This window comes from Cervus elaphus, chromosome 12 (genome assembly GCF_910594005.1).
Source record: "Cervus elaphus chromosome 12, mCerEla1.1, whole genome shotgun sequence".
NCBI lineage: Eukaryota > Metazoa > Chordata > Mammalia > Artiodactyla > Cervidae > Cervus > Cervus elaphus.
This window is the reverse complement of record NC_057826.1, coordinates 10,625,876-10,650,755: the sequence shown is the minus strand read 5'-3', so window position 1 is coordinate 10,650,755 and position 24,880 is coordinate 10,625,876. Positions and strand designations below refer to the sequence as shown.

The following is a 24,880-nucleotide window of genomic DNA, read 5'->3' as shown; positions in this document are numbered from 1 at the left end:
CTAAATTTTCCAAAAATACAGTATCTCATATAACTCTACCAACAACACTGTATATGAGGTATGTGAGACATACAGATTAGTATCTCTACAATGAAAGAAAAAAAAAACAAAAACACAGATATTCTCTAAAGTAGGACCAGCAGGTCTCAATATCCATCTGACTTCCATTCTGCTAAGCTATGAGGACATCTGTATCTTTAAATAAAAATACAACACACACAGAATAAACTAAAATAAGAGAATTCCATTTATTGTACAGCAAACACTCTCATACAACTTAATTTAAATTATAGTCAAATTAAATACCATCACAGAAGTACAAATTCCATGATAACAAATATGTGAGAAGATGGCATCTTCAACATCTCCACCAAAACAGAAGGCCAAGCAGCCTGAATATAATCTCCTAAGTAGAAACATCTCTAAATATGCTTTCTTCCCATCCTTTCCTCAATTTTCAATCTAATGCAAAAGAAAAGTATTTCATGCAAGAAAATCTCAAAATTTCAGAAAATTTTTATAGAAATTGAAGAAATGAAATATATTTGTAAAAGAAACATCAGAGAAAACTCAATTATCAAAAGTGACAGTTTGAGTATTCCAATAATTTCATTTTCTGCTTAATAGAGAGTTAATGACCTTTATTTTAGCATTAATTGGTACAATCCTCCTAAAATCTATATGGCCAGTTTTCTGGCATTTTAAAAACAGTATGAGGAAACCTCTCTTTAATAATCTAGAATATTCTGAAATTTTTGGATCTTGTGAATCTGGGAAGTACATGCCCATACATCTAAAGCCAAAGGGACAGAGGGAATTTGCTAAATATGTATAGGTTGTAGCACATTTAATGAAAGCATTCATGTTTTTAAAATATTAAACTAAATAAAAAAGATAAGCAAGGAAGCTTGCTCTAAGTTCAGGCTTTTCATAGTGAAATACAGTCTGACCTTGTAGCATCAGAAAAAAGAAATCAACAAAACATCCAACTTTTTTGAACCATCTGAGACAGTGCTAGAGAACAGCTGTCAGACCCCAGCCTCTCCTCTGCCCAGGCCTCTCAACTTCCCTCCTCACCTCTTTCCTCAGTTCTCGCCCCCCTTCTCCTGTCTACAAGTATAAAGGCACAGGGCCGACAAAGTAGCTTCCTCCAACGTCAGGAAACATGAACAAGAAACAAAGGCTGATGCAACTGTATGGCAACACTTTTGCAGGATCACACTTGTTTCAAGTCCAAAAGAATAAACTTAAGAAGAAATCTTAAATAGAACTTCACCTTTAGACTTAGGAAATCACTTGTGTGTCTCTGCACACCCGTGCACACATGTGAGCACACCCATAAATCTATGCCACTTGACCTAAAATCGTTTACTGTAAGTTAGAGGACTTTCCAACACTCTCCTTTGGTGAAAACAGGGGGGAAAAAAAAATCAACATTTTCTGAGAGCCTGCTACAATGCCAGGTACTCTATAAATGCTCACAGAGACAATCCAATTTAATTCCCATAATAACTTACTAAAATGGGCAGTTCGCCTATAAAGGATGCTGATGGGGGAGATGTTAAGTAACAAGTCCAAGAACAAATCCAGACTGCGATTACAAGTAACAGACCCAGGAGGCGGACCCAGGCTTCTTCACCTTCAGTGTTCTCTCCATTCCGCTTTGCTCTGCTGTCTCCTAAACACTACTTGTGAACAGTCTTAACAGGTAGTAAAAAGCATTAAAGGTAGCATCAGGCCATGGTTCACATGTGTCTGCAGCCTCCTCAATGCCCTGTCATTTCATTTAAGCATAAAAATATCAAAGGGAGGGAGAGTGGGAAGCAAGTAGCAATATGAAAACTCTGTTAGTCACTTAAGAAAGAAAAAAAACAGTGACATGTCTATGCTGCATATAATAAAACAAATCAAACCTCTGGCCTCAGAGTAAAAAGGCTTTTATGTCCTTATTCCTTCTCTTATATGATGGAAAATAATAATTATGCCTGGATCTGTAAGAATTCTGTATCTGAAAGAATAAGTTTCATTTTAACCAGTCAAAATTCTGGAAACTAAACTGGAATTAAGATATTACCAGGCAGAATAAAAAGGTAGCACTGAAAAACCAGATGTTAACCATAATGGCTATTGATGAGAGCAAGAAACAAGATAGCCATCTTTGAGACAACCTGATTTTTTTTTTTGAATATCAAAACTGTAATAATAATCAGTTATCTATACATAATGTCAATGAAGGGAGAGGGAGCTTCCCAGATGATGCTAGTGGTAAAGAAGCCGCCTGTAAATACAGGGAGACATAAGAGACACGGGCTCAATTCCTGGGTTGGGAAGATCCGCTGGAGGTGGGCACAGCAACCTACTCTAGTGTTCCTGCCTGGGAAATCCCAGGGACAGAAGACCCTGGCGGGCTACAGTCCATGGGGTGGCATAGAGTCAGACACAAATGTAGCAACTTAGCATGCATGCAATGTCAATGAATGTAAATGGCATATCAGAGTCATCTAATGAGCTACTTGAGTATCAACTTGACTACAAAGAGTGAAAACTGAAAATTTTGTTTTTTTAAATAATTTGGGGAAAATGTATAAAATATAAAATAGTACAGAGACTAAGATAGTAAGCAAGCATGTATCTACTACCAGAATATTATTATTATCATTTTCTATTTCTATTTTCTATTATGCTTCTTCCACTTCTATCATCTATTTCCCTATTATTTTTAAGAATATATTCTTAATGTTATTATTCCCCATTCTGACACATGTGCTTCTAATATTTTGAATAAAATATTAGGTTGGCCAAAAAATGTATTCGGGTTTTTCCATTAGCTGGTACAGAAAAATTTGAACAAACTTTTTGATCAATATTTAGAACACTATATTACCCAATATTTAGAACACTATAAATAAAGCCCTAGTATTGGCACAGCGATAAAGAATCCTCCTGGCGTTCGATCCCTGGATTGGGAAGATCCGCTAGAGAAGGAAATGGCAACCTGCTTCAGTATTCTTGAAAAATCCCATGGACAGAGGAGCCTGGCGGGGAAGCCTGTCCATGGGGCTGCAGAATCGGATGCAGTCAAGCTTGCATGCATGCGACCTCCCACCCTATCCTCATCCGACTACTCCCACTGCTCCACCACCCCCGATCCCCGGGTTAACTACTGGATGATTTTGTGTTCAACTCTCCACACTGCACTCTTATACTTTTACCATAGGTACATAGGTGGGTGTTCATTGGAAGGACTGATGCTGAAGCTGAAACTCCAATACTTTGGCCACCTCATGCGAAGAGCTGACTCATTGGAAAAGACCCTGATGCTGGGAGGGATTGGGGGCAGGAGGAGAAGGGGATGACAGAGGATGAGATGGCTGGATGGCATCACCAACTTGATGGTCATGAGTTTGAGTAAACTCTGGGAGTTGGTGAAGGACAGGGAGGCCTGGCGTGCTGCGATTCAAGAGGTCGCAAAGAGTCGGACACGACTGAGCGACTGAACTGAACTGAACTGAACCACAGGTACATATGTACCTCGCAGTCTTTCTTAATAGAACACACTCTTAATTAGTTGAAAAAAATATTAACGAGTAAAGATATGGGGTATCTGAATCTAAAACAGAAAATCATAGCTGCATTAGCTGCTCATACATATAGCATTGTTGTCAAAATCATACAAACAGCGTTAGCTTAACTATGTGTAATTGTCACATACACACACACACACACACACACACACACAAAGACCTCTCACTTATCCCTATTAAGGACTACATACTTTTAATAAGATAAAATCACACTTTTCAGCATGAATTTCACTAGTTCACAAAGTCCTCAGCTTTTAATTTCAATTATGTTGAGCAATAAAAGATGTACAAACTCCTGCATCTGATGCAACTCCTTAGAAATATGAAGATTCAAGGTGAGGTATAGGTGAAGATTTTTATATCATTTTACAGCATATGAAACATTCGCTTCTATAGCATATGAAAGAATTTTAGTTACATAAATGTCATAAGTGTTGAATTTAAAACATTAAAGACATTAAAGAATCTGATTATAATAAAAAAAATAGAAATTCAACTAGTATTTCAGTTGATAAAAAAAAAAAAAACTTAGCACTGTCTGCACCTACTACCAACAATTCAAAAGGTCGAACACACCTCTCAGAGCTAACAGAGCACCAGAACCTAAGTGTCAAAATGCAGAAGGCAGGTACAGTGGCAGAGTTCCAACCTTACCAAAAGATGATGTCAGTCTACTAACAGTCAACACTCCCACTCCCCAGACGGGGAGCTGATGGAGGAAGAGAGAGACAAATGAGAAAGGAGTGGCCTCGAGAGTCGCCAGAAGGCTGCTGCCCCACTATCAGAAAAAAGTGTCAGTCACTCAGCCGGGTCCAGCTCTTTGCGACCCCATGGACTATCTTCTCCAGGAGACTGTCCCAGCCAGGCTCCTCTGTCCACATGACTCTCCAGGCAAGAATACTGGAGTGGGTTGCCATTTCCTTTTCCAGGGGATCTTCCCCACCCAGAGACTGAACCAACATATAAAAGGCCATGAAGATAGTTCCAAGAGTGCTTTAAGATAACTGAGGGAGAAGCACAAAACATTAAGTGCCAATGCTACACTCTTCAAGGACCATTACTATTTTATACAATTAAACAGTTTTCAAAAAGTATTGTTTATCCTAGTATCACTGGCATTAATGAAAATAAGATTTTTTAGGACTCTGGAAATCTTCTCCCCAGTGAGTTCATACCCAAAGCATTAGACTCAGTCCAGGTTGATAAAAGCATACTGAGAGCAGTCACATTAAAAAAATATATATGTATATATATTTATGGCCATGCAAAACTGTTCTAATAACCTAAGAAATATAAATTATCAGTGAGATGCTTTTATAGCCCATTGTTTTCCTTTAAATGTTTATGTCTATGTTAGCCAGGTTGTAGCCGAAGGAACATTCCTATGTAGTACTAATAGATATGTGTAAGTTGATACAAATTGTCTGGATGTCAGCAGGCAATATGTATCAAAAACAGTTGGTACCTCTGACCTACCAGCAACTTCCAAAGTGTCTCCTAACAGAATCATTGGAATACATACAGAAATTTATATATAAGAATATCTGCTGAGAACAAATATCACAACCATCTAACAGGGAAAATAAAAAGCACTTAAATTTCAAATCATAAGAGAAAAGTTAAAATATAGTACATTCATGTAATGGAATAGTACACAGACATTAAAACCTGGTTTCTGGAGATATTTAATAGCAACACAAGGGATAAAAGCATGAATCCCAATTTTGTAATAAACATTACATGATGTCTGTATATGAATATAAATTGCCAGTATACATATTCAGGGGCTTCCCAGGTGGCACTAGTGGTAAAGAATCTGCCTGCCAATGTAGGGGACATAAGAGAAGTAGGGTCAATCCCTGGATTGGGAAGATCCCTTTGAGGAGGGCATGGCAACCCACTCCATCTTCTGGCCTGGAGAATCCCTTGGACAGAGGAGCCTGGCAGGCTATGGTCCACAGAGTCGGAAAGAGACACGACTAAAGCTACTTCACACACACACACGCATACACATTTAGAGGAACAGGAAAGGATGATGACAAAGAAAGAAGAAAATAAAAGTATATTTACCACGTTAAGTTTATAGTCAATTTCTGTTCTTTAAACATTCCTATACTTCCTGAATTTTCTACAATGATTGAATAATCAGAAAGAAAAAGAAAATACAATGCTTAAAAGAAAAATAAATAAATAAAAAGATTCCCTTCAGAGATAGCAGATTAAGAACAGACTGATAACCTGGAAAATGTGTTTAAATAAAACAAATTTAAAGCGGTTCATGAATAATAATCACTACTGCAATTTGAATTCCAAAGAAGAATTTAAACACCTAGCATGCTCAAGAAAAAAAAAAATCTTCATTATTTTTAAAGAATTAAAAGAAAAAAGTTCAGGTGGATTAGAAATTCATTCTCATTAGCATGAGAAATCTCAGCATGGTGTTTGTAGACAAAAGAAGAAAGAATTGCTAAATTTGAAGAATGATTAAAGAATAATTTAAAAGAGCTGAATCACCTAAATCCTGATTAAATGCCTGACAGGCATCTCCTTTAACTGGAGAAAGAAAGAAAATGAAGTCACTCAGTCATGTCCAACTCTTTGTGACCCCATGGACTGTAGCCTGCCAGGCTCCTCTGTCCATGGGATTTTCCAGGCAAGAATACTGGAGTGGGTTGCCATCTCCTCCTCCAGGGGATCTTCCTGACCCAGGGATGGAGCCCAGGTCTCCTGCACTGCAGGCAGACTCTTTACCAAAGAGCAGTGAATACTCTCTGCAGCTTACTACCTCTGGGTACAATTTATCACTGATGAGAAAGCAGGACTACTCATGCTGTCTGCTTTTCAGATGCTAAGCTTCTCCCAAGACTCTAGAGAGATCTAAGATGGGTGACCTTGGGTGAAAGTCTCCAGAGTCACAGAGAAAGCTCTGGGTCTGAAAACAGATGGTACCATTCTTGGAATAGTTTATTTGGCTGTTCCCAACACATCAGTATTTAAAGGCATAAATATTGTTGCTTCTGCCTTAATGAACCTTATAAAGAAGACATACGGCCACCAGAGCAAGTAATGAACCCCTCATCAATTCGCTCCCACTGAGGATCTATCCATCAAAAACAAATGCCCATATGCAAACCTGAATATTGTGAGAGAATAAAAACTGCATTCAGCCCTGTAATTTCAACCCTGCAATAAGAGGACTGGCAATGAGTCTACAAACTCGAGTCCACCTCTTTTGTTATTTGACCTAAAGAGCCATCAGACTGTCTTCATTATAATGATGCACATTTGTATGTATGAGAGCTGTAATTTATTGATTCTCAAGTCTCTTTTCCTCAGAGCCAGTTTAAAACAATTAGGATTTGCAAGCTGTTCCATAAAAGATAAGCACCCAGCATCAGGGGTGATATTTCACAAAGGCTGACTGGTGCATGTTAAGTAGGTTGATTGCTTCTGTGGCCTCCAAGAGCCTCAGCCGTCCCTGTCCAAGGCAGCTGTCCTCAAGGTAATGACGTTGATATTTAAAGGGGGTTGGGGAAGCTGGGGAATGTATTTTAAGCTGAGCCACGAACCAAGTTCAAAAATTTTAATGTATTTCTCACTGCTTCAATAGCAACTGCCTCATCCTTCAAGAGAAAAAGTTAACACACCAGCAGAGGCTACCATGCACAAATAATTATCATCTGCATGGGTCTTCTTTACTTCAGTCCTCTGTAACAGCATCTCCTCAAACCCTTTTAGCAAATTCACATAAGATCAAAGCTGGATTGGAAGAATCAATATTGTCAAAATGACTACACTACCCAAGGCATTCTACAGATTCAATGCAGTTCAGTTCAGTCGCTCAGTTGTGTCCGACTCTTTGCAACCCCATGGACTGCAGGATGCCAGGCCTCCCTGTCCACCACCAGCTCCCACAGTTTACTCAAACTCATGTCCATTGAGTCGGTGATGCCATCAAACCATCCAACCATCTCATCCTCTGTTGTCCCCTTCTCCTCCCACCTTCAATCTTTCCCAGCATCAGGGTCTTTTCAAATAAGTCAGTTCTTCGCATCAGGCGGTCAAAGTACTGGAGTTTCAGCTTCAGCATCAGACCTTCTAATGAATATTCAGGACTGATTTCCTTTAGGATGGACTGCTTGGATTTCCTTGCTGTCCAATGGACTCCCACGAGTCTTCTCCAACACCACAGTTCAAAAGCATCAATTCTTCAGTGCTCAGTCCAACTCTCACATCCATACATGATTACTGGCAAAACCATATAGCTTTGACAGATTCAATGCAATCCCTTTCAAATTTCCAATGACATTTCTCACAGAACTAGAACAAAAAAAAATTTTTTTTAACTTATATGGAGACACAAAAGACTCCAAATAGCCAAAAAGTACTGAGAAAGAAAAATGAAGTGAAGAAATCAGACTCGCTGATTTCAGACTATACTACAAGCTACAGTCATCAAGATGAGGTAGTATGGGTACAAAGACAGAAATGTAGATCAATGAACAGCACAGAAAGCCCAGAGATAAACTCATCCACCCAGGGCCAACTAATCTAGGACAAGGGAGGCAAGAATATACAATGGAGAAAAGACAGTCTCTTCAATAAGTGGTGCTGGGAACACTGGACAGCTATGTGTAAAAGAATGAAATTAGAACATTCTCTAACACCTTACATAAAAATAAACTCAAAATGGATCAAAGACCTAAATGTATGGCCAGACACTGTAAAACTCATACAGGAAAGCAGAACACTCTTTGACATTAATTTCAGCATTACCTTTTGAGATCTACCTTCTAGAGTAATGAAAATAAAAACAAAAATAAACAAATGGGACCTAATCAAACTTAAGGGCTTAAGTACAGTAAAGGTAACCATGAACAAAATGAAAAGACAACCCACAGAATGGGAGATAATATTTGCAAATGAAGGGAGCAACAAGGGATTAATCTCCAAAATATACAAATAGTTCATGTAGCCGTACATCAGAAAAACAAACAACTCAATCAAACGGGCAAAAGATCTAAATAGATATTTTCCCATAGAAGACAGACAGATGGCTATTCATTAGAGAAATGCAAATCAAAAATATCATGAGGTTATCAATTCATACCAGCCAGAATGGCCATCACCAACAAGCCTATAGACAATAAATACTGGAGAAAAGGAAACCCTCCTGCACTGCTGGTAGAAATGTAAACTGGTACAACCACTGTGGAGAACAGCATGGAGATTCCTTAAAAACTGAAAACAGAACTACCATATGATCCAATAATCCTACTCATGGGCACAAATCCAGAGAAAACCATAATCCAAAAGGGAACATTCACCCCAGGCTTCACTGCAGCACTCTTTACAATAGCCAAGACATGGAAGCAACCTAAATGTTCACTGTCAGAGGAATGGACAAAGATGTTGTACGTATACACAATGAAATATTACTCAGCCATTTAAAAAAAAGAATGAAATAGTGCCATTTGCAGCAATGTGGAGGGACCTAGAACTCATCATACCGAGTAAAGTCAGACAGAGAAAGACAAATATCATATGGTATCATTCACATGTGGAATCTCATTTTATTTTTAAAGATACAAATGAACAAAACAGAAACAGACTTACTGATATCAAAAACAAACTTATGGTTGGTTACCAATAGATAAATGTGTTGGGGAGGGATAAGTCTGGAGTTTTGGGTGAACATACACACTCACCATAACCTATGGTTAGTTCACCATATGTTATTCACCATAACATATAAGATAGACAACCAGCTTCTCCTTCGGGCTTGGCCCATCCTCACACCTTAGCAGGGGGTATACTATCCTCCATTTACCAAATAAAACTCTGAGCTGTAGCCAAAAAAAAAAAAAAAAAAATGGATAACCAACAAAGACCTAACCTACTGGACAGCACAAAGAACTCAATATTCTATGATAACCCACATGAAAAAAGAATCTAAAAAAGAATGAATATATGTATAACTGAATCACTTTGTTGTACACCTGCAATTACCCACAACACTGTAAGCCAATAAAATTACAATTAAAAATTTTAAAAATAAGAATAACTGGGTTAGGGAGAGTTTTTTAAAGAAAAGTGGTCAGAACAGGGCTCTTTTAATCAGAGAGCTTAATGATTAGAAGGAATTTCACAAAGACATGAGGAGGGAACCAAATTCTAGACAGGTGGAGGAACAGATGCATAGCACATGAAGTAGGAAGGAGTTAGCTGTGTTCAAGAAACAGCAAAAAGGAGCAGCACAGTGACCAAGGAGGAGGGTGTCACGGGATGAACTCTGAGAAGCAGGCTGGGGACAGCTCACGGAGAGGTTCAGGCTAAGAGATGCGTGGATTTTATGCCATCCCTCACATAAATTTCATGAGGGGAGACACTTATCTACTTGTTCAATGTTGGCACCCCAAGGCCCAGAACTCTATTAACAACATAGCTGGCACTCAGCAGAGATCCAACAGACTGAGAATGAATCAAGAATTGTTGTCCAGTGTCTAGGTCATGCCCAACTCTTTGCAACCCCATGGACTGCAGGACGCCAGGCTTCCCCGTCCTTCACTGTCTCCCAGAGTTTGCTCAAATTCATGTCCATTGAGTCACCTCATACCAAACCGCAAGTCCTCACCTGCCCACTACCCAAGGCAAGCTCCCTGTGGTGGGGACCTGTTCCCAGGTGACAGGGGGGTTGAGATCTCACATCAGATCTTTAGCTTAAGAATGCCCAGGCTACTCAATAGCATCTCTTACCACCTAAATGAAGACACGTAAGAGGCAGCTAATTCCAGTGCATCTTGAACTGCTCCTGAATAATTAAATATTTTATTGTGATGTTACTACTTAAATTTATTATCCTTTGTGGGGAACAAAATTAAACATAATAAGGGCTGTTAGTCTTCTCACAAAAAGAAAAAATAAATAAATAAAGAGAGAGATCCAAGTCAACTGTCCAATTCAGTTCTCAGTTAAGTCAGGAGATAATGTAACAGGAACAGAATTGAAGCAATACAATAGATTCATGCACTCACCATCCACTGAATTGTCACTACATTAGAAATGAAAGAGGAAGGTGATTAAGTCACAGTCCTCAGTGGGAGAGAAAGATCTGTAAGAAGTCTACATACAGTGAGCTAGGTACTATGACAATATGCCAGGGGAGTCAGGTCAGGATCTTTCCACCCATCTAGAAGGATGAGAAGAAGTTTGACAGATGGATGAGACAAAGAAGCGAGATTCCGTTAAAAACCATCGTTTCAGAGGAACTGCAGAAGAGACAAATATTCAGGGCTCTCCAATCCTTCAACCAGAGCATAGATTTAAAACTGTCTCCAGATATCCCTAAACGTCCCCTCAGGCAGAGATGAGGTGCATGGCTAAAACCATTCTCAGTTGAGAACTTCTGACCTAGAGAATCAACAGTAAATATATATATTCATATATATGGGCTTCCTAGGGGGCTCAGCAGTAAAGAAACCACCTGCCAATCAAGGCAGAAGACTCAGGTTCAATCCCTGGGTCAGGAAGATCCCCTGGAGAAGAAAATGGCAACCCGCTCCAGTATTCTCGCCTAAAAACCCCATGAACAGAGGAGCCTGGCGGGCTACAGGCCATGGGGTCACAAAGAGTGGGACATGACTGAGCATGAACACAAGCATATACATATACATATGTATATTGCAAATATACTAGATTTCTTTTTTTTTGTATGTTCCACTTACTCCTGTTGCTACCATCCATTTCCTTTCTTCCTCTCTCTGCCTTCCCCCTCCTTCCTCCTCCTCCCTTCCTCTCTCTCTCACACACTTGCACACACCCACCCCTCTATTCCATGGATGACACCAGACTCAGTCCCCAGGTTCCATTTTGCTCCCCTTGAGGGAGTAAGAGGGCAGAATCACGTGGATCAGCACCCATCAAGCAGGTGGCAGGGGCATTTCTGAAAAAACCTGCATGGCATACAAAATTACTGTTTCCTCAGACATGGAGATAAAACTAATAGCTGCTTAATTATATGTAAGCCATTTGTTAAAAGTTAGCATGGCTTTAAAAGAAAATAAAGCTACTTAATAACTGTTTCCCTGTCTCACCAGCAGAATGACACAGATATTTTAGACTCATACACCTACACACACTTCTAAAATAAATGAGGCAGTTTACAAAATTAAAAGTAAAACATGTCAAGATAAAAAAACAATCAACAAAAACCCAAAGGGGGAAAAAAAAAGATAACAGACTGAAATGGATGCTAACAAACAGAAGATGGATTTCTTACTTGGAGTTAAGCCGTAGAATGGCATTCTATTTTCTAACAGATAAAAAGAATAAATACAAACTACACTATTCCCGAAGTAGACAATAATGAAGCCCTCTGGGTGTGAAGACAACCCCTAATAATGGCCCAAACTGTCAGAAAATGGGCATGAGATGAACCTGGACAAAGACAGAGCTAGAATCCCTGAGTTCCTAACACCATTCTGTTTAAATCAGGGGATGAAAAGTAGAGAACTACAGAACAAATCGAGCCAAGCAATACATATTTTAACAGAGCCCTCATTGTGTTATCTTAAAACCTTAATTTGAAAACAGAGACTTCACCAAAAAAATCTAATTCCCAGTTTCTCTTGAAAACTCCAAAGATCTGGCAACACTGGGGAAGACTGTTCCCATGGCAACATGGCTGTAAACAGTGGCTGCCCTGAGTTGGTCATGCACCTTCCTGCTTGCACTTGCAATCCCCACCAGGCCTGCTTGGTAGGACCCGATTAGCAGCTGACTTTGCAATCCTACTTTGGATAAAGAACCAAGACAAAGGAAGTTTACTGGCCTCATTTCCCAGTTAAAAGTGAACAATTCTACTGTGAAAGAATCAATCAAGGTTAAATGTTCACAATGCTCCCCTCTACAGACCAGAAGGGAAATCGGGTGACACAGCTTCCATATTAGCCTATAGACTAGAAAACCAGAACAAGATGTAAGCCTTGAGCAGGAGGACTTAATTTTCAGCAGACCACTCAGGATGTTTTCCCACTCTGGTATATAGAAGAAATTAAATGCAGAACAAAGTGCTGCTTGCATAATCTGGCTCCAACTCTTCACCTCCCCAAGACCTAAGTCTTCCCACTATGGGTGGAATTACCCTCCCTGCCTCTGGGCTCAGCTATTTGACCTACGTTGGCCAACAGGATTTCAGCTGACAGGGCACAAACAGATACCTGGAATGGGACTACACCCCGGAAGCTGCTCCCCTCATCTCTCCCGTCACTGTCAGGACACGCAGACAATCCCACTGGAAGGTGTGGGGTACATGGTTGCCCCAGCGACTTCCAGCTTAGATCAGTGGACCAGTCAGCTGAGCCCAGACAAACGTGTCCAGCCAAGACAGGCAGACAATCAAAGCACACTGTTGCATGCCTGCCAGGCTTTGTTTATTATGCAAAGGCTAATAGATATATAGATAGATATAGATATATACACACATAGTTTACTAATAAGTCATTTGATTTGGTTCAGAAGATGATTAATTTCCTGAGGCTTCCTCTCAAGTCTGCTCTCCTTGAGAAAACAAACTGGTTGCAGGCTGTCATCTAACGGTAGAAGCAAAAAAAGGATAGATTCGTATTAGGGTGCACAAAATAAGTATTAACAATTGATATAACAAGGGACAGGCCACCAGTTTTTGAGAAAGTAATCATAAACATCATTTATGGGGCTATTTATTTGTTCATGTAACATTAAATTTTTCTTAATAAACATGTTATTTCTAAAGTGTATTATAAAGCTTGTTTGTTTTCTGCCTCCTAGTTTTTTTTTCTTTTTCTTTTTTTTAATTAATTAATTTATTTATTTATTTATTTTTTCAGTGGGTTTTGTCATACATTGATATGAATCAGCAATAGATTTACACGTATTCCCCATCCCGATCCCCCCTCCCACCTCCCTCTCCACCCGATTCCTCTGGGTCTTCCCAGTGCACCAGGCCCGAGCACTTGTCTCATGCATCCCACCTGGGCTGGTGACCTGTTTCACCATAGATAGTATACATGCTGTTCTTTTGCAACATCCCACCCTCACCTTCTCCCACAGAGTTCAAAAGTCTGTTCTGTACTTCTGTGTCTCTTTTTCTGTTTTGCATATAGGGTTGTCGTTACCATCTTTTTAAATTCCATATATATGTGTTAGTATGCTGTAATGTTCTTTATCTTTCTGGCTTACTTCACTCTGTATAATGGGCTCCAGTTTCATCCATCTCATTAGAACTGGTTCAAATGAATTCTTTTTATCAGCTGAGTAATATTCCATGGTGTATATGTACCACAGCTTCCTTATCCATTCATCTGCTGATGGGCATCTAGGTTGCTTCCATGTCCTGGCTATTATAAACAGTGCTGCGATGAACATTGGGGTGCACGTGTCTCTTTCAGATCTGATTTCCTCAGTCTGTATGCCCAGAAGTGGGATTGCTGGGTCATATGGCAGTTCTATTTCCAGTTTTTTAAGAAATCTCCACACTGTTCTCCATAGCGGCTGTACTAGTTTGCATTCCCACCAACAGTGTAAGAGGGTTCCCTTTTCTCCACACCCTCTCCAGCATTTATTGCTTTCAGACTTTTGGATAGCAGCCATCCTGACTGGCGTGTAATGGTACCTCATTGTGGTTTTGATTTGCATTTCTCTGATAATGAGTGATGTTGAGCATCTTTTCATGTGTTTGTTAGCCATCTGTATGTCTTCTTTGGAGAAATGTCTGTTTAGTTCTTTGGCCCATTTTTTGATTGGGTCATTTATTTTTCTGGAATTGAGCTTCAAGAGTTGCTTGTATATTTTTGAGATTAATCCTTTGTCTGTTGCTTCATTTGCTATTATTTTCTCCCAATCTGAGGGCTGTCTTTTCACCTTACTTATAGTTTCCTTTGTTGTGCAAAAGCTTTTAAGTTTCATTAGGTCCCATTTGTTTATTTTTGCTTTTATTTCCAATATTCTGGGAGGTGGGTCATAGAGGATCTTGCTGCGGTTTATGTCAGAGAGTGTTTTGCCTATGTTCTCCTCTAGGAGTTTTATGGTTTCTGGTCTTACATTTAGATCTTTAATCCATTTTGAGTTTATTTTTGTGTATGGTGTTAGAAAGTGTTCTAGTTTCATTCTTTTACAAGTGGTTGACCAGCTTTCCCAGCACCACTTGTTAAAGAGGTTGTCTTTTTTCCATTGTATATCCTTGCCTCCTTTGTCAAAGATAAGGTGTCCATAAGTTCGTGGATTTATCTCTGGGCTTTCTATTCTGTTCCATTGATCTATATTTCTGTCTTTGTGCCAGTACCATACTGTCTTGATGACTGTGGCTTTGTAGTAGAGTCTGAAGTCAGGCAGGTTGATTCCTCCAGTTCCATTCTTCTTTCTCAAGATTACTTTGGCTATTCTAGGTTTTTTGTATTTCCATACAAACTGTGAAATTATTTGTTCTAGTTCTGTGAAAAATACCGTTGGTAGCTTGATAGGGATTGCATTGAATCTATAGATTGCTTTGGGTAGAATAGCCATTTTGACAATATTGATTCTTCCAATCCATGAGCATGGTATGTTTCTCCATCTGTTTGTGTCCTCTTTGATTTCTTTCATCAGTGTTGTATAGTTTTCTATGTATAGGTCTTTTGTTTCTTTAGGTAGATATATTCCTAAGTATTTTATTCTTTTTGTTGCAATGGTGAATGGTATTGTTTCCTTAATTTCTCTGTTTTTTCATTGTTAGTATATAGGAATGCAAGGGATTTTTGTGTGTTAATTTTATATCCTGCAACTTTACTATATTCATTGATTAGCTCTAGTAATTTTCTGGAAGAGTCTTTAGGGTGCCTCCTAGTTTTTAAAGCAGAAACAGAAACTCCTCTTGACTTTCGTAGTGAACAAAACAACACTACAAATTTTTATAAAAGGAAATATTTCTTATTCCTATTTATACCTTAAATTTGCATACTGCTTTATAGCTTACAAAGAATTTTCACCAGCATTTTCTCTTTTATTTATTTATTTAGTTTTTCATTTGTTTTTATTAGTTGGAGGCTAATTACTTTACAATATTGTAGTGGTTTTTGTCATTTTCTCTTTTGATCTCTATTTGAACCCTATAAAGCTGGTGTAATTACAACCCTTTACTTTTGTTCCTAAAGGCACAAAAAGTTTGAGTAAAATACTCATCCACAATTGCTTTCATAAAAAGCTACACTAAGAGATCTAGAACCTACATCTTGTGTGTCTCTTAGCCACTGCCTCTTCCACTACATTCTTAGATGTGAAAGCAGCATTTAAATTCCAAACACACCGAAATGTTTGGGGCTGTGTGTGTGTGTCTTTCCATACCATATTTCTTATGATACAAGTGTATTCCAAGCATACCCACTTATTCATAACTAAAGGTTTATATAAACAATATAGCATAAGATAGTAAAGTATTAATTATGTTCTGCTATACAGCTCTATTAAGACAACTTTTCAATAATCCTATCTCTTACTGGGAATCTTTACAACCTCTTTCAGGCATTCTTTTTTTTCCCCCAGAAACCATACCCTAAAGACTTAAACTTTGAGAAAAAAGAGTATTTTCTTGTCCTCCACTCTTCCTCAATTCCCATATTTCTTTCTTTCCCCATTCTACTTTTACTTTATATCTTTAGGTCTCCCTTTAACTCTTCTATAATAATTAACTAAAACACACTTTCATTTTACTTATAAATATGCTTATTCAAGAGTTTATTTTTTAACCTTATTTTTTAAAGGGGGTAACAAGAATAATTTGTATATTCTTTCCAAGATACTATTAAAAAAAAAAAAAAAAAACCTCTAAAAATTTTTAAAAGGTGATTGGAATTAACTGTGTACCATAAACTTTTTCTTGTAATGTTTTTATATGTATACATAAAATTTTTTAAAGATATAGGATTAGAAAGGAATCCAACTACAATGAAAAACAGCTCAATATCATATAAAACCAATTACGCTTAAACAGTAAACTACCACAAGTGTATGGATGTAAATGCCAGTTAAGAATCTCAATTTCAAAAACCTTCAAAAAACAAAAGTTGAAATAATAATGCCGACTAGCTAATGCTTTAATACCACCAATTGCTGTATGACAATAACCCCACAAGGTAAGTACTGTGTCATCACGACATATACCTGAGAGGCTTAAAGAAGCTAAGTGAGGTACCCGAGGTGACACAGCTTCCCATGGCAGAGCCGAGTCACAGGCCTTTCTTCAAGGCCCAAATTCCTAACCATGTATCCCTTCTCATTGCCACAGGCACCATCCCAGATTCAGGTCTTCTCTTATCGCATTACTAGCCACTACAACGGTTTCTCCAACTCTTGAGTCTTTTTCCATACATTTCAACCTGCACTGACACTCCACTGACCATGTGACTGAGTCCAGGTTCTTAATCAGAAATTCAAGACCCTCATCAAGACACCCTTCTCTTAACAAATGAACCATAGAAACAGAAGGCCTACATTTAGCTACTAGGTACACCACATTCTCCTACCACTTCCATCCCTCACTGGTGTCATTAGTTCTGACTCAAATGCCGTCTGCTGTCGACCACTGCCACCTGTTCAAATTCCACTCAAATTTCCAGGTATAGGTCAAACACAATCTCAGAGAAGACTTCCATCTCCAGCCAGAAATAATCTTTTCACCCTCTGCATTATTATAACTCTGTATTTATAGCAATACAATTATTAAACATGTCCATGAAATGTAATTATTCATGCCACAGAAAGCTTTTTTTTTTTTTTTAATTTCTCAAGTATGTTATGCTCATCTTACCATCAAACCTATGCCATATTCACCACCTAGAACATTTTTCTCACTCCGTTTCATTTGGCTAACTCTTACTTGTCCTTCAAGTCTCAGTTCAGAGGAGACTTTCTCTGAAGAACCTTGCTTCACTGCTCCCACCTTGGACACCACCTCCTCATAGCCCAGAGGAGCTAACTGACTGTTTACTTGTCTGTCTCCCTACTAGACTAAATCTCATCACAGACTCCATTAACTTTGCTCACAGATGTATTTCAACATCTAACATAGTGCCTGGCATGTGGCTGGAACAATTTTAATGAATTTATAGTTAAACTTCCCTTATTACACTGATTAATCCAGAGACAAACTTCAAAGTGTAGGACTTTGCAATTGGTGTTTCTAATTAAATAACTTTTGGATGAAATAATTCTTGTGGTATATGGGCTATATTAACTGAGTTCTCAAACAATATGGACTGAACTGCAAAACAGTATAAATGTGAATACTTGACAATGTCTCATAAACAAGGATAATCATTTCAAATTCATTTGAACGGTTAAAACTGATTCAAACCTACAAGGTTTGCTTGAATTATTACAAATCATTTTCTCATTGAAATTTGCAGCTACCTACATTCCTCAATTATTATTCATCTGTACTATAAAGTTCTACACACTCCAAGTTACCTGGACTCTTTACTATCTGTGTCCATTCTCAGTATTGTTTTAATGTATCAATTGCTGCTAATAAGCCAACCCATTTTTGACATTTTAAAACCTTCACTCTTCCATGATAAAGCTTTTCTCTTCCTCCTACAATCTATAAAATTATCTTATGTTTTAAAAATAATAATTATAGTCCTCTTCTTCCACAAGTCTCTCTTCATTGAAAGCCTAATTCAGGTTTAGCTTTAATTCATACATCTATGAGTTCATTCATTCATGAGCACCTGTCTCATGGCAAACACTACGCATGGTTCAGCTGGTAAAGAATCTGCCTGCAATGCGGGAGACCTGGGTTCAATCCCTGGGTTGGGAAGATCCCCTGGAGAAGGGAAAGGCTACCCACTCCTGTATTCTGGCATAGAGAATTCCATGGACTATACAGTCCATGGGGTCACAAAGAGTCAGATATAACTGAGCGACTTTCACTTTCACATAAGAGTTTATATAAATTTCAGGGAGGTGTTAATATCTGATAAAGGCCTGATAAGATGCAAGATCATTAATAATTATTAATAAGACACCAGAACAAGATTAGAACATGAAAGCTGAAACTTAGAAAAATATTTGCATTATGTGGAAACCAAAGAATTTATCATATTTCAAAAAAAAAAGAAGAAAAGAACATTCCAGTGGTAAAAGGTACAAAAGATAAAGAGACAATTCAAAGAACATAAATGGCCCTTAAAAAAATGTAAGATGCTGTATTTTACTAATTAAAAAACAGCTAGTTAAAATAACGATATTCCTTTTTATCTGTTCTGTACCTATGAACAACAGTTCTCACCACCAGCGTTCAAAAGGACATATCTTGCTGTAAGATATTAACTAAGACAGTTTATCTAGAGAACAATCTGGCAAGTAAAAATAATATGCACTTTTTGATCCAGAGATTCTACTTCTATGACTATTATCCCAGGAAAACAAAAGATGTATTACAAAATGTATGTATACATCTTATGTGTTGTTGTTAAGTCACTAAGTCATGTCCGACTCTTCATAACCCCATGGACTGTAGCCCAACAGGCTCCTCTGTCGACAGGATTTCCTAGGCAAGAATACTGGAGTGGCATTATCAGAGAAATGCAAATCAAAACCACAGTGAGGTACCATTACACGCCAGTCAGAATGGCTGCTATCCAAAAGTCTACAAGCAATAAATGCTGGAGAGGGTGTGGAGAAAAGGGAACCCTCTTACACTGTTGGTGGGAATGCAAACTAGTACAGCCACTATGGAGAATAGTGTGGAGATTCCTTAAAAAACCGGAAATAGAACTGCCATATGACCCAGCAATCGCACTCCTGGGCATACACACCAAGGAAACCAGATCTGAAAGAGACACGTGCACCCCAATGTTCATCGCAGCACTGTTTATAATAGCCAGGACATGGAAGCAAGCTAGATGCCCATCACAGACGAATGGATAAGGAAGCTGTGGTACATATACACATGGAAATTACTCAGCCATTAGAAAGAATTCATTTGAATCAGTTCTAATGAGAAGGATGAAACTGGAGCCCATTATACAGAGTGAATAAGCCAGAAAGATAAAGACCAATACAGTATACTAATGCATATATATGGAATTTAAAAAGATGGTAACGACAACCCAATATGCAAAACAGAAAAAGAGACACAGATGTATAGAACAGACTTTTAGACTCTGTGGGAGCAGGGGAGGGTGGGATGTTCTGAGAGAATAGCATTGAAACAAGTATACTATCAAGGCTGAAACAGATAACCAGCCCAGGTTGGATGCATGAGACAAGTGCTCAGGGCTGGTGCACTGGGAAGACCCAGAGGGATGGGATAGAGAGGGAGGCGCCGGGGGTGGGGGCGCATTAATCGGGAAGGGGAAAACATGTAAATCCATGGCTGATTCATGTCAATGTATGGCAAAAGCCACTACAATATTGTAAAGTAATTCGTCTCCAACTAATAAAAATAAAAGGGGGGAAAAAAAAGAATACTGGAGTGGGATGCCATTTTCTTCTGCAGGGGATCGTTCTGACCCAAGGATTGAACCCATGTCTCCTTTATTAGAAGGCAGATTCTATACCACTGAGCCATCAGGTAAAAGAGCTTCATTGCAGAATTATTTATAATAATAAAAAAAAAAAAACCCCACAAGTCCACTGATTAGGGATACAATAAATGTGTCTAGCCATTTGGGAAACTATGTAGCAGTTAAAAGAGACAAGGAAAAACTTGTGCTAACATAATGATACATTATTACAAGAAAGAAAAACACTATTAGAATAGTATGAACATATTGAAACATTTCATACTAGAATCAACCCTGTGACATTATTACATGGTTAACAGTGAATCCACTCTGTTATTTTTATATTATTTCCAAAGGTGTCAAGACTGTGGCTGAAAACTTTGGGACTAAATTATCCTACCAGGCCACTCCAGCTCTAATATTCTTTAATTCTAAGAACCTTTCACACATAGAGCTTAAACAAAGTGTTCTTACAAGACCCCAATGGGTCTTCCCTACATGTTTAAGTGCCCTCTATCAAAATGCAACATGAAAATGCTAAAGTGTCCAGAATTCTAAATCCACCATGCAAAGCCTGAGTTAACACTATCCTCCTGACTATCAATGACAATTCATGTTGCATACATACATTTATATTCAATAGAAATCATAGCTACAATTACCTCTTACCTCAATAATACCATAAAGACCATTAAATCTTGGGGATTAAAAACTAAGAAAGATACTACAAACCCTTGAACATTTAGAGATGAATAACAACAAATTTTGCTTATATAATACACAATCTAAAAATACTAACTATAAATCAAACTATTGGAGACAATCAGAGACCACCATGTGGCCTCATGTAGTGGGCACACCTGGGATGTGGAGTCAGAGGACCTGGGGATGAAGACCATTTTTCTTGGCTCCAGAATCCAAACAAATCTAATAGCCTATCTAAATCTCATTTATAAAATGAACAGGGGTATAATAAATGTACTATATACATATATGGGTGTGTGTGTATGTGTATATATGTGTGTGTATATATGTGTGTGTGTGTGTATATGTATACATACACACACATGTGCATGCATGCTCAGTCGCTCAGTTGTGTCTGACTCTTAGCTACCTCATGGACTGTAGTCCACAGGCTCCTTTGTCAGTGGAATTCTCCAGGCAAGAATACTGAATTGGGTTGCCATTCCCTTCTCCAGGGGATCTTCCCAACCCAGGGATCGAACCCAGGTATTCTGTATTATAGGCAGATTCTTTACTGTCTAAACCATCAGGGAAATAAACCTATAAAACACATAAAATGTGCCTAATATAGTGCCTGAGGCAAAAAAAAAAAGGTTCTCAAATACTTGTCTAATGGAAACAGGTGCATCACTATCACTTTCATTGAGGTATCCAGTCTGTTCCCCTCAATTTTTGTAATTCTGCATGTACAACCATCCTATTCAATCTTGATATTGCAATGTTAGAAAGGGGTTTCCGGCCCCTTAAAGGTCTATTTGTTGACATATTCCTTTCCACTATAAATATACAAAAGTGTGTCATCTCAAAAACTCAAGGAGGGAGGAAGCATACTTACAAAGCATACCCCCCAAACTCCGGGCTGCTGTCCTCTGAGCTCAGAGCTCTTCTTAGGCACGTATGTCTGCCTCTTATCATTTCTTCATGAGGTTCAGGGCAAGAGGCCTAGTCAAGTGGAGGATCTTTGGTTGCCCCTACACTTTCCCCAAACCACCTACAGATAAATGAAACAAGGAGTAAAACACACCTACAACCTTAAAATTTTTTAAGCAGTTAATGATAAAGTAAGCTCACCCTATGGTCAGTTTGTGTGCATGGCAGAGAATAAATCACATCAAATCAGAGAACAGAGAAATTGTTTCTTGGATCATGCAAACGCCCCACTGAAGTCACAGGAATTCTTCCCATCCAAGTGCCCAGCCAGCATACTCCTCGCTGGGGACTTCTGCCCATCCCTGTTCATCCCTTAGTCTGGCTAGATCATGCTGCAGTGTGAACTGTAGCCCGAGTCAAAACAAAGGTACCATCTCTAAGTCTATTAGTGGGTAAATTAATTATGGCAGGTAATGAATTTAACATATTATTTCTGAATTTAATGGCCCAAACGTATTCTAAGCCAGTAAATGAACTACACACTAGCAGTCCTAAAGGAAATACTTTATAAACTGCCCAGCTCTTCCAACACTTAGTACAGCAATTAAATAAGTAAAAATAAAATGCCCTTGGTTGTAAGATCTGTGGATAGAAATATTCTCAATTCTTTGTGACTCCTTTCAAAGCAGTTTGTAAGAATCCACAGAATATTATCCAGAAAATTGTTAATTGTCCACATAAAAAGCAGATCAGAATACATCTATAAATCACTCCAAGAGAGAAAAAAAAAAAAAAGGTATTCTTTTAGTCAAAATAAGCAGTCAAGAGAGAATCCAAAGTGACCCAGAGGTCCTGCAGTGGCAGACAGGACGTAGGCATGATGCATAGCCAACTCTTTCAACAAAACAGCAACCCTCATTCTGTGAGTCATGGACACACACAAATTTCTGTGCCAACATGAAACTACCAAAATGTTAAGTTTCAAGCCATGCTGTCAACTACAGCAGTCACTAGCCGAAAGTGGCTAAAGTGCTATAAACATAAAATACACAAAACATTTAGTCCATTTTTTTAAGTTATTTTAGGATGTGAAATATCTCCAGTTTCGTTCTGACTTCATGTTGAAATGAAAACATTTTGGATACATCGTGTCAAAAAAATGACTTAAAGTAATTTCACCAGCTCCTTTTTACTTTAGGGTGGGTACCAAAAAAATTTAAACTTGCATGTGTGGCTTACACTGTCTGTCTATAGGCACAGCTCTGTATAAAAAAAAAAGTAACAAACACTGAGCCCTCCCTGGGGGCTAGGCCCTGGGTTAGATACTTGACATAATACTTGGCAAAAGGCTGCAAAGCGGTTTTATAGAATGTCCGCAGAAGCGACTGAGCTCCATCAAACCGCTGAGGGAGCAGCTGGAATTCAAGATCAGGTGTTGACAGGAAATAAACTCCTGGAAGGGACTGTTAACAGCTGACGCTGAGGCAACTTCCATGTTGGCAAAGGAAGACAAGGCACTGATATAGACAGCGCTCCCGCGGGTAGCAAGTTTTTGTGACTCCAAAACAGGTACGAAGCGTCCAATTATATCCCAGGCCAGGCAACGCACAAGCCAGGAGGAGGCCGACCTCTTTGACAGCTCAATCTTCACAGCTGTTAGCTACAGGACGCGCTGTGCTCTCGAAAAGAGGACAACCAAGTTCGAACTCCCCGTATAATTTGACCAGGACCTGACTTGTGGACACGCCATGCCGAGGGAAGGGGGGCGTGGGGGTGCCGGGCACGCCGTCTCCCCGGCTTCGCCACAGACCCGACCCGCCCCCGGCCCCAGCCCAGGGCTTCCGCGCAGCTCCGGCGTCCCGACCCCCGGGACCAGGGCAAGCGGGACCCAAAACGTCAAGACACGACAGGGAAGTGGTAAGGGAAGGGCGAGGGGCGGCTGAGGGAAGCTACCTGAACTAGAAGAGGACCCCAGGTCCTTAACGCCGGGTCATTGCCGAGGCCCCACCCGGCTCCCGCGGCCACCGGCGACCCAAGAAGGTGTAACTGACCAGACGCGGCGACGCAACCGACTCCGCTCTCCCCAGACTCGCAGCTATGGCAACTTGAACTAGCCGCCCAGCCGCGGCGAAGGTACAGGGCCCCGCTGCTCCCGCTTGGCCCTCTGGGAGTTGTAGTCCACCTCATGCTCAAGAGCAAGGAGTTACTAGGAGAGAGCGACTCCAGGAGAAACTGCATTTCCCATGATGCCTTATGACTGGTCTTGCGGTTGACTTTCCCGGAAGAGGCCGGATTAGCGGGCACCTGAGTCCTTTGGCGGCGCCCTCTTGCTCTGTTCTTTTTGTTAAAGTGCCAGTAGCCGCTGTAAGAAGAGACAACCCCCAGATAAAGAATTAAGAGGGCTGCTTTTGCCTTCACTCTAGCATCATCAGAACAGTCTAAATTATTCATTTAAAATAACAAAACAAAATCTAAGTAGTTGTAATACACAAACTATGTTTCTTTCACTCTGTGGGGAACAGGGAAGTGTAATTTCCAACAGTGAGATGGGAAAATCCCCTTTATACCAGGACCCAACGTCTGTTTCTGAAGGCTCACAAATTCTCAGAACTGAAAGGGAACAGTGAAGATTAACTAATCAAATCCTTTGGCCTGGAAAGTGTAAATGACGCGACTGAAGCCGCACGGTTCACGAATGGCAAACCCCAAGTGTATGCGGCTGTCACGTCATGGCTGCTGCTACTTTCGGCGCAGGCTGTCATCTCCTCAGTCGTTCTAGAACATGAGAGAGACATACTCCACTACAGATGTCGGTTTCAGTAATGAAAAGGTGATGATAAAACCTTCAACAAATAATTGAACTCTGGAAATGCTATTGCTGCTGCTGCTAAGTCGCTTCAGTCGTGTCCGACTCTGTGCGACCCCATAGACGGCAGCCCACCAGGCTCCCCCGTCCCTGGGATTCTCCAGGTGAGAACACTGGAGTGGTTGCCATTTCCTTCTCCAATGCATGAAAGTGAAAAGTGAAAGTGAAGTCACTCAGTCGTGTCCACTCTTCCCCACCCTATGGACTGTAGCCCACCAGGCTCCTCCATGGGATTTTCCAGGCAACAGTAATGGAGTGGGTTGCCATTTCCTGCTCCAGGAAATGCTATTGAAGAA

General features: G+C 39.5%; 1 protein-coding gene across 3 annotated transcripts in view; it reads right to left on the bottom strand.

The window, feature by feature from the left end:
• The window catches only part of CEP128 (centrosomal protein 128), a 447,512-nt gene extending 423,651 nt beyond the window's left edge, over positions 1 to 23,861 (bottom strand). For 2 of the 3 annotated variants that reach the window (XM_043918906.1, XM_043918908.1), the window contains exons 1-2: positions 23,672 to 23,861; positions 21,684 to 21,839 (exon numbers count right to left, since the gene is read on the bottom strand). The gene's annotated coding sequence lies outside the window, so the exon portion shown is untranslated. The remainder of the gene's footprint in view (positions 1 to 21,683; positions 21,840 to 23,671) is intronic. The other variant, XM_043918907.1, reaches the window with a different exon arrangement.
• Positions 23,862 to 24,880: the final 1,019 nt, after the last annotated feature.